General features: G+C 42.0%; 1 long non-coding RNA gene across 1 annotated transcript; it reads right to left on the reverse strand.

Annotated features, from left to right (window-relative positions):
• Nucleotides 1-2,597: 2,597 nt before the first annotated feature.
• LOC119302300 lies at nt 2,598-4,506 on the reverse strand. Its single transcript, XR_005147448.1, has 2 exons — nt 4,257-4,506; nt 2,598-4,153 (listed from the first exon to the last, which is right to left on the reverse strand). It is a non-coding gene; the product is annotated as an uncharacterized LOC119302300 (long non-coding RNA).
• Nucleotides 4,507-10,864: the final 6,358 nt, after the last annotated feature.

A 10,864-nucleotide genomic window follows, 5' to 3' on the forward strand; every position in this document is an offset into this window, starting at 1 on the left:
TAAGGTGTCATTTAAGCTTTATGAAAACTAGTTGACCCATTGCGCCAAATGGCGCAGAGACCCGCTAAAGCCATGTTGTTGATGAAAATAGTTTCATTTTGCAAGGATCGTGTGTCAAACCATGCTATATTGAAAATATGTTTATCATGTTGTGGAATCTGAGTTTGGAAAAAGAAAATATTTGTATAACATGTACAGACCAGCTAAGCAAGTATTGTTTTAGTTTTAAAATATGGTCATCATGATGAGAAACCTAAGCTAAAAAGACATTTGTATATGATGTATAGACCAGCTATGGATGTATTTTTAGCAGTGTTTGCGCCAAACTCTTATTTTCCATGTGCACGAAGAAAAAAGAACCTCTTTGTGTTGTGTGTATGGAGGCATAGATATTCGAATCGCCCATATGTTACATGGCCTAACCAACGAACAACAATGTGTGTGGCCCGTCAGGAGTAGAATATTGAAGTGGTAGGGACTGCATCCACCGAACCTGTTTATCCCATTTTCTTCCTTGGTTCCTCAGTTGGGCGAGAGAAGCATTTCAAGTGAGATTTCTTCTTTCCTTTGATTTCGGATTTTTCTGCATGCATGGATTTAGTTTTCATTTATCTGGATCTTGCATTTCCCCTCTTTCTATCCCAATTTTTACTCCTCCGGCGTCTTTTTTTAGGCATGGCAGATCCTGTGCTATAATTCTTTCTATTTAGGTATGTATACGGATGCAAATAAATCCTTGTAGTTATTCCAATGGTTCCGATGGAAGTGCTGATAGTAGCTCTGACGAACGTTCAGACAGCAGCTCAGACGAAAGTGCCGATAGCTTCTCTGATGTCCGGCAAATTCCAGTGCCTGATGAACGGTATACAACATAATATTTCAAATGTATATGTAAGACTGATCAAATTTCACCAAAGAAGCATTGGGTCATCCAGAAAATGCTAGCTATCATCTTATTTTGCAAAACCGTACCAAGTTCCAACTCTTACAAATATAGAGGTAACCCAACTTTCACATGCTTAAACTCTTGACAGACATGCAACTACATGGCAATTCCTGATGCACCGTCAGACTTGTGATATAGGGATAGCCACCCTATCCTCAATTGTTTCCACATTCTACACACAGGTTAAAGGTCGGGAGAAACTGAATGATGGCGCTACAAAGGGCGTTGTAATCAACATTGTATTGTGTACGGTGTCGTCGGTGAGTATGGTCTCCAGTAAAATATTATATTCATTGCTCATGAAGTTAAGAACTAATATTGCAACAATTTGTGCTTAGCATTTTATAGCAGCCAAAAGAAGTAGCAATATACATTTATAATTGGAACAACCCCTCTGGTTTGCAAAATCAGAAAAGGTCACTTTAAATCAATAACCAAAAACAATATGGGAAACCAAGTATGCCAACTGATGATTTATTTCACATAAGAAATGAAAAATAACAAGAATTCGAGACACATAATTATATCTGAACTTAACAATGAGCTTTACTCAATAGAAGTTTGTACAGCCGGTCGTATTATCTTCCAATCAGAACCAAATAAGGTTGGTTGCACAAACAAATAAAGAAATAGCTTGACCCAAGTTCTCCTTTAGCAGGTCCTATTATCTAATTTCCTAAAAATGCAGAATATATTTCTACACTCATAACATCAAAATGCAAGTTCCGTTCAACAAATTCTTCTGATAGCTTCTTCATCTACCCTTCTTTATGAAATCTGCAAGCACGGTGTCTAGCTAAAAACATAGACTATGGCATCAAAATCAGATACACGGGAGTAAAGAGGTAAAGAGAAAGGAGCACTTAACAGAGATTTATCATGGGATGACTACTGCTGCCGTAGGATTGTTTGGCCCCACCATTGCAGCCATCGCATCTCACAATGTTTGTTGACACTGCATATAGTTCAATGGATAGGCACTATAAAATGAGGTCTAGCTGAAAACTGCATATAGTTCAATGGATAGGAACTGTAAAAAGAAGCTAACTAATCCGGATGTCCTTTGTCCTCTGAAAAGAAAAATGGGGAAAGTTTCAAGACATGAAACTTCAGTTTTGGAAAAGCAATCGGCTGGCATCCTTTCAGGTTCGACCTACAGAAATGATATTAGACAGAGATCTCGTACTTGATGAGTTCACAACTGGTTGAATTTTGTAGATTTGTTCTTCACAATGATAAAGAATAAAGGGAAAAATCTGTAGACTGTTGTCACAAATCCAGGATAGTATTATCAAGGTTCATAAAAAGCAAATCATGACAACATAACTGATATATAAACTAAAAACCTATAAAGTTTCTAGCTAAGTCGTCCAATGCCTAATCTACATGGACTGGAAACGGAATCACGCTCGATGCTCAGTCCTCAATAACGACTCATATATGTAGGTAAGACCAGACTATCTCGGTCCTTCGTCTCTACCAGATCAAATCTCACAATATATGCCGGGTACAACCTGCTATAAATATAGCACAAGGGGCGAGCTATTCGTGATTTGCCTAGTGCCTTGAAAGAAACCCTGTGGCCTTTATGCCCAAAATTTGGAATATCCCTCCACATGCAGCCCAGAACGGCGAGGTAGAGCACAATGTATATTTTCAAACAATCACTTCTATTTTTATCATGCAAACTGGCAGAAGGCCCTCCTGTGGGTAAGCATACAAAGGGGTGCCACTGCAAGAGATCTGAGTGCCTGAAGAAATACTGTGAGTGCTTTAATCTAGTATTCTATGTTCAGAGAACTGCCGTATCACCCAGCGGCACCTTGTGTATGCACATCATATGCAAAATCCTGCTATAATGGGTATTAGTCGGCCATCTGTGGCTCTTTCTCATGAAGCAGAAAAGCTCTCCAATATCTCAGTGGATTCATTAGGCAGAGATCAACTCATCAGTCAAAATGATTGTTCACAAGTAATTCTTTTTTCCAAGATCCTTTCTGTGATTTTCATTTTTTCAAAAAGGCTTTCATAATTTTCATGACTTTTGCCTTCGTTATGTGGACTTAGAAAATAATTTCAGGTATAAAATATAGCAGCTAAGAACATGTGGCGTCTTACGGATAGCTGACTGAATATTTATGATTAGTAGCTCAAATGCTAGAACATATCATTCAGTTAAAATAAAAGGTCAACAAAAGTTGAAAATCTGGTTATTAACATATACTTAAAATAAAAGGTCAACAAAAGTTGAAAATCTGGTTATTAACATATACTTCTGTTTTTCCCATCTCAGGTGACTTCGTCTTTGCTCACTCCTGTTCCTATAGGAAGCACTCAAAGTACTGTCGAATTAGGGCCGCAAAGAGTTACATTTTGAAACTAATGTTTTGGACTGGGTATTAGAGATAAATTATATGAGTATAAGTTATCTAGAGCAGAAATTCAGTATAGATACTTCTCTGCTGAGTGGACGCAAGGACAGCCAAAGACAAAATTAAACGGTGTTGAGAAGTTGAACAGCTGGGCCACCAGTCTGCCACAGTTCTTGGGCTCGACAGCTTAGTCAAAGGTGACGACAATCCATTCCACTTCAGACAACTCTGTCATGTCACAATTGCCATCGCATGTCAACAGGAGCAGAGCAATCCTAGTAGATATTAATTTTCATAAACTCATGCTTCTAAGTAGATCAATCCAAATCATGTGCATACACGACAAATAGCAGAACAAGTATAAAGTGAGACAAAAAAGATCCAAAGTAGACCAATGCATACTGACTGGCAAAAATACTCACAGTTAGTGCCATGCATAGTACATAATGCACCCAGATAATAAAGAAGAGACCAAGTCTCTTTATGAATTTTTTATACTGACAAAGGCGGAGTTGAATGCTGAATTAAAAACCCTTTGTAATCTAAAGAGCACTGGTGGTGAATCAAACCTAACATTGACATTGTTGTGAATTATCGTCTAAATCTTGCTAATTCAAAAGGGAATAACATTAAGTACGATCCAGACATGTACAAAAGCAAATTTAATCCATATATCAAACAGCTTTGCATAGCACATTGACCAATCAGAGAGAGTGTGAAATAAGTACCGGAAGAAGGGAAGATTCAGAATCAGATCAATTCCCTGAGTATCAATCGCACTTGCTGCAATTTTTTCTGAGTACTTCATCTCGCTATGTTGGATGATGCAGCTTCACTGAAATTGACAGAGAGCGGATAGAACTTAGGTGGCCAAAATATGTACAGGAGATCAAAACCTAGGAAAAGAGAGAAAGGATGTAGAGGCAAATCTGGACCACCTCAAGGTCTTTCTCCTACTGCTCTGGTGGGTGATCCTCCCTCAACCGTTGACCCCGGCCACTTTCGATGCTCCACCAATCCCTGCCGCTTCTTCCAGAGGCAGAGGCGGCGCCTCTCATGGCACTAAGGAGGCGAGGACGTGCTGGCGCGATGAGTCAACCAGCCAACCGCCGCGGGGATTGGGCAAGCAGGTCAATGCGGCGCGTGAGGTGTGGATTGGGCAAAAACCTCTCGCACAAGCGCGGGGCTGACCCAGCTAATGCGAGCTCGAGGCGAGTCCACTCGTCATTGGACACGAAAAACAAACGTGAGGTGAAAATAATTTGACCATAAGGCAAATATCCAACGGTTCAGACACGCCGAAGGCCAGATCAGACGGCCATAAAGGGCTGCGCGCGAGGGAGCCATCTGAAGGCAAGTTGGCTAGCCTCATTATATGTTAAAATCCATTTACCATATCACTAGAAAGATTTGCTCACCACTGCAAAATTCCATTCTGGGTTCGCTTGACGAACCGCCAAGGGCTAAGTACCAATCATTCTTGACTAGTCTTTGCTAGGTGAGACGAGGGGAGTGGCGCAAGATAGAAAAAGAGCATTCATTTTCCCGCAATTCAATACTTTGCTTTATTCAATGGGAATGTATTATAGGCAAGCAAGATTTAGTACACTTTGTGCTCCAGACTTGAGCCTCATACGCACCGCTCTTACTGGTGATAGAAGTTATAATCTTAGGGCAATTGTTGCATGCAGGTTACATCACAATGCTAATGGTGGCTATTTCTATGGTGGAATCTTTGCCACACGTTTAGCAAGAGAGCTGGGTGTTACACCCTTGCCCTTTGACCCTATCCTACCAACGCAGTTTTTAGACTTTGATGCTATGAAAAACCATAAGATCCTCCAAGGAGATATTCATAATTTTATCTATAAATTGTTGTTTAACCAAGCATCTCTTGTGCACACATATTTGCTTACGCCTGCTCTTTTTGACTATAATAGCAAGGGAAGTTATTTTGTTCTTGAGAGCGAGCCTCCGTGAGCTAGAACGCTGACTACTATCCAGGTCACTGATTGATTACCAAGTTAGGCCAAAAGCCTAAGCTTGGGGGAGTACGTGTTTCTCACCGACATTACATTCATGTTTCACACATTTCATTCAAGTTGTCGGTGTCCACACTTTTTCATTGTATCATTCATGTTAAATTTATTTTCTCGCTTTCTTCTTGCATGTTTGAAAAACCTTAGAAAAACCAAAAAAAAAATAGTTGTAGTTAGTTTACTTTCTATGCATTCTTAGCTGTTGCACTAAAAAGAAAACCCAAAAATATTTCCTTATTCTTTTTTTTGCTTGTTGGGAGCTTTCCCATGTAAATAGTTTTTTCTCGTTTTTGATTTTCCCTTTTATTTGCTTGTTCGAGAAAACCAAAAACTCTAAAAATATTCCAGTGTGTTTTTCTGAGGTCTTTTCCTTTTTATTCGAGTTGTACTAAGAAGAAGACCACAATGAAAATGTTGAGTGGCTCTCATTTGCATTATTGTTGATCTAACAAAGATACAATTTTACCTTGTTTTCTCCTGTTGAATAAAATGTTTGCAGATTTCATTTTAGTCCATGACACTCTTGCACTATTATTATATCATATCATTCGGTCATGCAAGTGAAAGGCTATAATGACGATATTTGATAAACTGGCTGTGGCAGATAGAAACTGGTATGAACTCGACTTGTTTTGTTTTTGTAAATATGTTTAACCTAGTATCCATGATTCAGCCCATTATGATTAAACATGTTTGCAATGACAATTAGAGATTATATTTTCTCATGCCATGTATAAGTAGCTAGGAGTGGATAATGATTTATCTTGGATATCAACATTGCATTAAAATGATTGTGATGAGGTATGATGGTATGGTATCCTCCTCTGAATGTTTGAGTGGCTTGACTTGGCACATGTTCATGCATGTAGTTGAATCAAAACCAACATAGCCTCTATGATATTTATGTTCATGGTGTTCATATCCTACTCATGCTAGTGTGCAATGTTACTTATGCATAATGCATGTTCATGACCGTTGTTGCTCTCTAGCTGTCCGCTTCTCCATATATTTGCTAGCCTTCGCCTGTACTAAGTGGGAATTCTGCTTGTACATCAAAAACCTTGAACCCAAGTTAATCCAGATGAGTCCACCATACCTACCTATATGCGGTATTACCATGCCGTCCTAAGTAAATTTTCATGTGCCACCTCTAAAAAACTTCGAATAAATATCCTTTTTGTGTGCCTGGATCATTCATGGAACGATAGGAGGTGGTCGGTATCTTCCATGTTAAAGGGGTTATTCTGAGGTTGAGTGTTTATTTACTCGCCATCGCACGAGAAAAGGGCGGTAATGGGGATGCCCAGACCCAAACTGCAAATAGAAAAAGCTTTCAAATAATCAAACAAAGACTCCCAATGAATTTGATGTGAACATAGCTATCTTAAAAACATCTACGAATATTACACGGCAGTTTATTAACCAGGTACTATCGTTTCTTTGTACATTTAATTTAAGTGATGAGACTATGATGTTACACTCATGTTCTAGTTTATTTGTACTCAGGGATAAGGAAATCAAAGAATTAATTAAAGTGGAGCAACCCTCATTGCATGCATGCCTTCCGCCGTTGTTGCATGCATGGCCTGCATCGCCCAAGCCATCCATCCCATCCATCACGTATGAGGTGCGAGAAGCTTACGTCCAAAAGTCCAACAATTGTTTTGACTACATGGACCAAGAGGAGCCATTGGGTCCAAAGGATTGTTACACCACGATTGGGCCGACATGTCCTATCAACGGAAGAAAACGCCACGTCCGTGTCTGGCCTTCGTACGTCCGACATACCGTGATACGGCCAACCGACTCGACCGAGTAGATCGACCTTTAATAAATAGTAGTTTTGGTTAGGGTTTAGACTCGGGTTCTGTTTATAGAAGTTTAGCTATATTGCTACTTTTATTTGTCTTCGCTCGTAGCGGCTAGTGCGACCGTCAATACATCCTATCAGAACCCCATCTTGTGAGATTATTCCCATCTAGCATATTCGCAATTTTGAGACCGCTTGGCATTATTTTCTTGCATGTTCTTCGATTTGCTTGCAGGAAAAATCCTTCGTGGATAGGTCGATCGCACCGTTCGCTTGGTCGATAACGCTGTGGAGTTGGTTCAGCGATTGTCGTGGATATCTGTAACGCCCTCGATGCGGCTATAGCTCCCACGTGTCGAGGCACGACTTAGAGGCATAACCGCATTGAAAGCAATGTCGCAAGTCAGGCAATCATTACAACATCCCATGTAATGTATAATAAAAGGGGGAGATAACATAGTTGGCTTACACTCGCCACGTCACATCAGAGTACATAAATAACATCCATCAAACAAACACTCATGGCCCGACTACGGCGCCAAAATAGAAAAGAACCCAACATGCGACAAGGTCCTGAATCGATAACCCCAACTAGGCACCACTACTGATCATCCGGAAAAGATACGTAGTAACGCTGAGAGTCCTCGTCGAACTCCCACTTGAGCTCGTACTCGTCACCTGGAGCGGAATCACCTGGACCTGCATCTGGAGTTGTAGTATCTGTGAGCCACAGGGACTCAGCAATCTCACACCCACGCGATCAAAACTATTTAAGCTCATGGGAATGGATATGGAAAATATATGTGGAGCTGCAGCAAGCGACTAGCATATGTGGTGGCTAACTTATACGCAAAAGAGAGCGAGAAGAGAAGGCGAAGCACGAGCGAGAAGCTAAAGGAACATCCTGCGCAAGCATAACTCCAACACCGTGTCCACTTCCCGGACTCCGCCGAGAAGGGGCCATCACGGTAACACACACGGTTGATTCATTTTAATTAAGTTTAGTTCAAGTCATCTACAACCGGACATTAACAAATTCCCATCTGCCCATAACCGCGGGCACGGCTTTCGAAAGATCAATCCCTGCAGGGGAGTCCCAACTTAGCCCATGACAAGCTCTCACGGTCAACGAAGGAATAGACCTCCACCCAAGTCACACCGATCAGACTCGGTATCTTGGTACAACAAGATGATTCGACAGGTTAAAACAAGTCCAGCAACACCGCCCGAATGTGCCGACAAATCCCGATAGGAGCTGCACATATCTCTTTCTCATGGCACACTCAGATGAGACTAGCTACGAGTAAAACCAACCCTCAAGTTTCCCCGAGGTGGCCCCGCAGGCAGCTCAGTTCGGACCAACACTCAGAGGGAGTACTGGCCCAAGGGGGGCTAAAATACGATGACCCTCGGGCTCCGGAAACCCAAGGGAAAAAGAGGCTAGGTGGCAAATGGTAAAACCAATGTTGGGCATTGCTGGAAAAGCTTTAATCAAGGCGAACTATCAAGGGGTTCCCATTATAACCCAACCGCGTAAGGGACGCAACAATCCGGGAACATAACACCGATATGACGGAAACTAGGGCGGCCAGAGTGGAACAAAACACTAGGCGAGAGGCCGAGCCTTCCACCCTTTACCAAGTATATAGATGCATTAAGATAACATAGCAATATAATGATATCCCAACAAGTAAATAAATGTTCCTACAAGGAACGGCTCCAATCTTCACCTGCAGCTAACAACGCTATACGAAGGGCTGAGCAAAGCGGTAACATAGCCAATCAACGGTTTGCTGGGACAATGGTGGGTTAGAGGTTCAACATGGCAATTGGGAGGCTGACAAGCAAAAGGTAGGCATCGTAGCAGTGGCAAAGCAAAAGAGCGAGCAAACTAGCATAGCAAAGATAGTAGTGATTTCGAGGGTATGATCATCTTGCCTGCACAGTTGTCAGAGTTGACTGGATCCTCACAAGCAAACTCAACGGGCTCCTCGGTAGCGAACTCGTCTCCCGGCTCTACCCAACAAGACAAACAAGCAATAAGGATACAATCAACCACGGGCAAGACCAAGCAATATGATGAAATGACGATATGCTATGCGGGATGCGATGCGGGATGCAAAATGCAAGATATGACAGGAAATGCACGAACCTGGCATCAACTTGGAAAACCAAGTGTGCCACTGGATAGAGGGGATGAAATCGCTTGAAAACGATATAAAGATCATTGGAATCAGAGCTGCGGGTTGGAAATGGCAAGCGTTTTAAGACATGACACCGGTCTGCGATTAACAGCAAGTAGGCATCTAAATGCGACGAAATGAACATGCTACAGCCACCAAACATGAAAACAAAATACATGGCAGTGATGTACACAAGATGGTTGACAAAACACTAGCACTGAGCCATAGGCAAATTCATCTATTAAGAGGTTCAAACAAGCATGGCTAAAACGCAAATGCAAAACAGATTTCAGACTTAGTAAAATTAACACTAGTCTGAAATTTCAGATCACGATGCTCTCTTCGGAGCAGCAAAACAACATGATAGAAAACCTGAACATGACAAGTAAGAACATGGCATGGAGCTACCCAACAAGCTTAAAAAAACACCCAAAGTGACCTGGGGCCAAAAGGGTTCACAAAATACTCTACCGAGCTCACGAACATTGCTCGAACACAATCAGTTTTCAGACTTAGTGAAAACTGAGACATGCTGAAATTTAACCCACGAAGGCATGTAAACGAGCTCGATGCACTCACTACGGTGCAAGTCATGGCAAGGAAAGCATATAACCAGCAAGAAGGCACAAAGTGCTAGCTACACATGGCAAGAACGAAGGCATAGCATGCATGGAACACTAACGGTAGCATCGGCGAAATCGCAAACGAGTTGCCGATCTGCCCAGATTAACAACGAAGCAAAAGTTGAGCTCGATTGAGTCAACCTAGAGCACTCCACATATGCAAACAAAGACATGGATGGATAGAGCATAACATAAATATCAAAACTCCCTTACTGATCATCCTCAAAAGAGGCACGGATCATTAGGAAACAAGCTGGACATATAGCATCATGAACTAAAATATCCCAGACTTAGTGAAAATCACTAAGTCCCTAAAATCTGCAATCTCAGGTACCTCTCTTCGCAAGCTTGCACAAGACAACACACACATCCTAAAAATGCATGGGTGGTACCTCTGGAAAGGAGACAAAATGCTTCACAATTCATCCCAAAGGGGCACAGGCATATCATGCACGAATTAAACATGACAAAAATGACAAAAGTGCATGATGATCTAACGGATCTGCAATTTAACTCACGAAGCCTCCTTCTAACATCATTTTGGGTATCAAGATGACCTCAAATGCAAATGATGCAATGGAATTAAATGATGTACATGTCGAGGCGAAGATTTTGATATATCATACGCCTAAAACGGAGCTACGGTTGCGGAGATACAAGCAGTCAAAGAATGCACGAAAATTAGGGTTTCGGGGGAGAGAAGTCAACCGAAAACTCAGATCCAGATCGGGATCTCGCGGGTACTGTTCACCGGTGCGTTTCCCGAGGATGACCAGCGCCGTAGCTCGTCGGTGCCGGTCGGAGTGGGGGAAGAGGAGGCCGGGGTGAGGGAGAGGAGGCCGGGCGGCGCCGGAGGAGGAGGCGGCGACCGCGGGCGGCGGCGTCCGGGGC

This window comes from Triticum dicoccoides, chromosome 5A, assembly GCF_002162155.2.
Source record: "Triticum dicoccoides isolate Atlit2015 ecotype Zavitan chromosome 5A, WEW_v2.0, whole genome shotgun sequence".
Lineage (NCBI taxonomy): Eukaryota > Viridiplantae > Streptophyta > Magnoliopsida > Poales > Poaceae > Triticum > Triticum dicoccoides.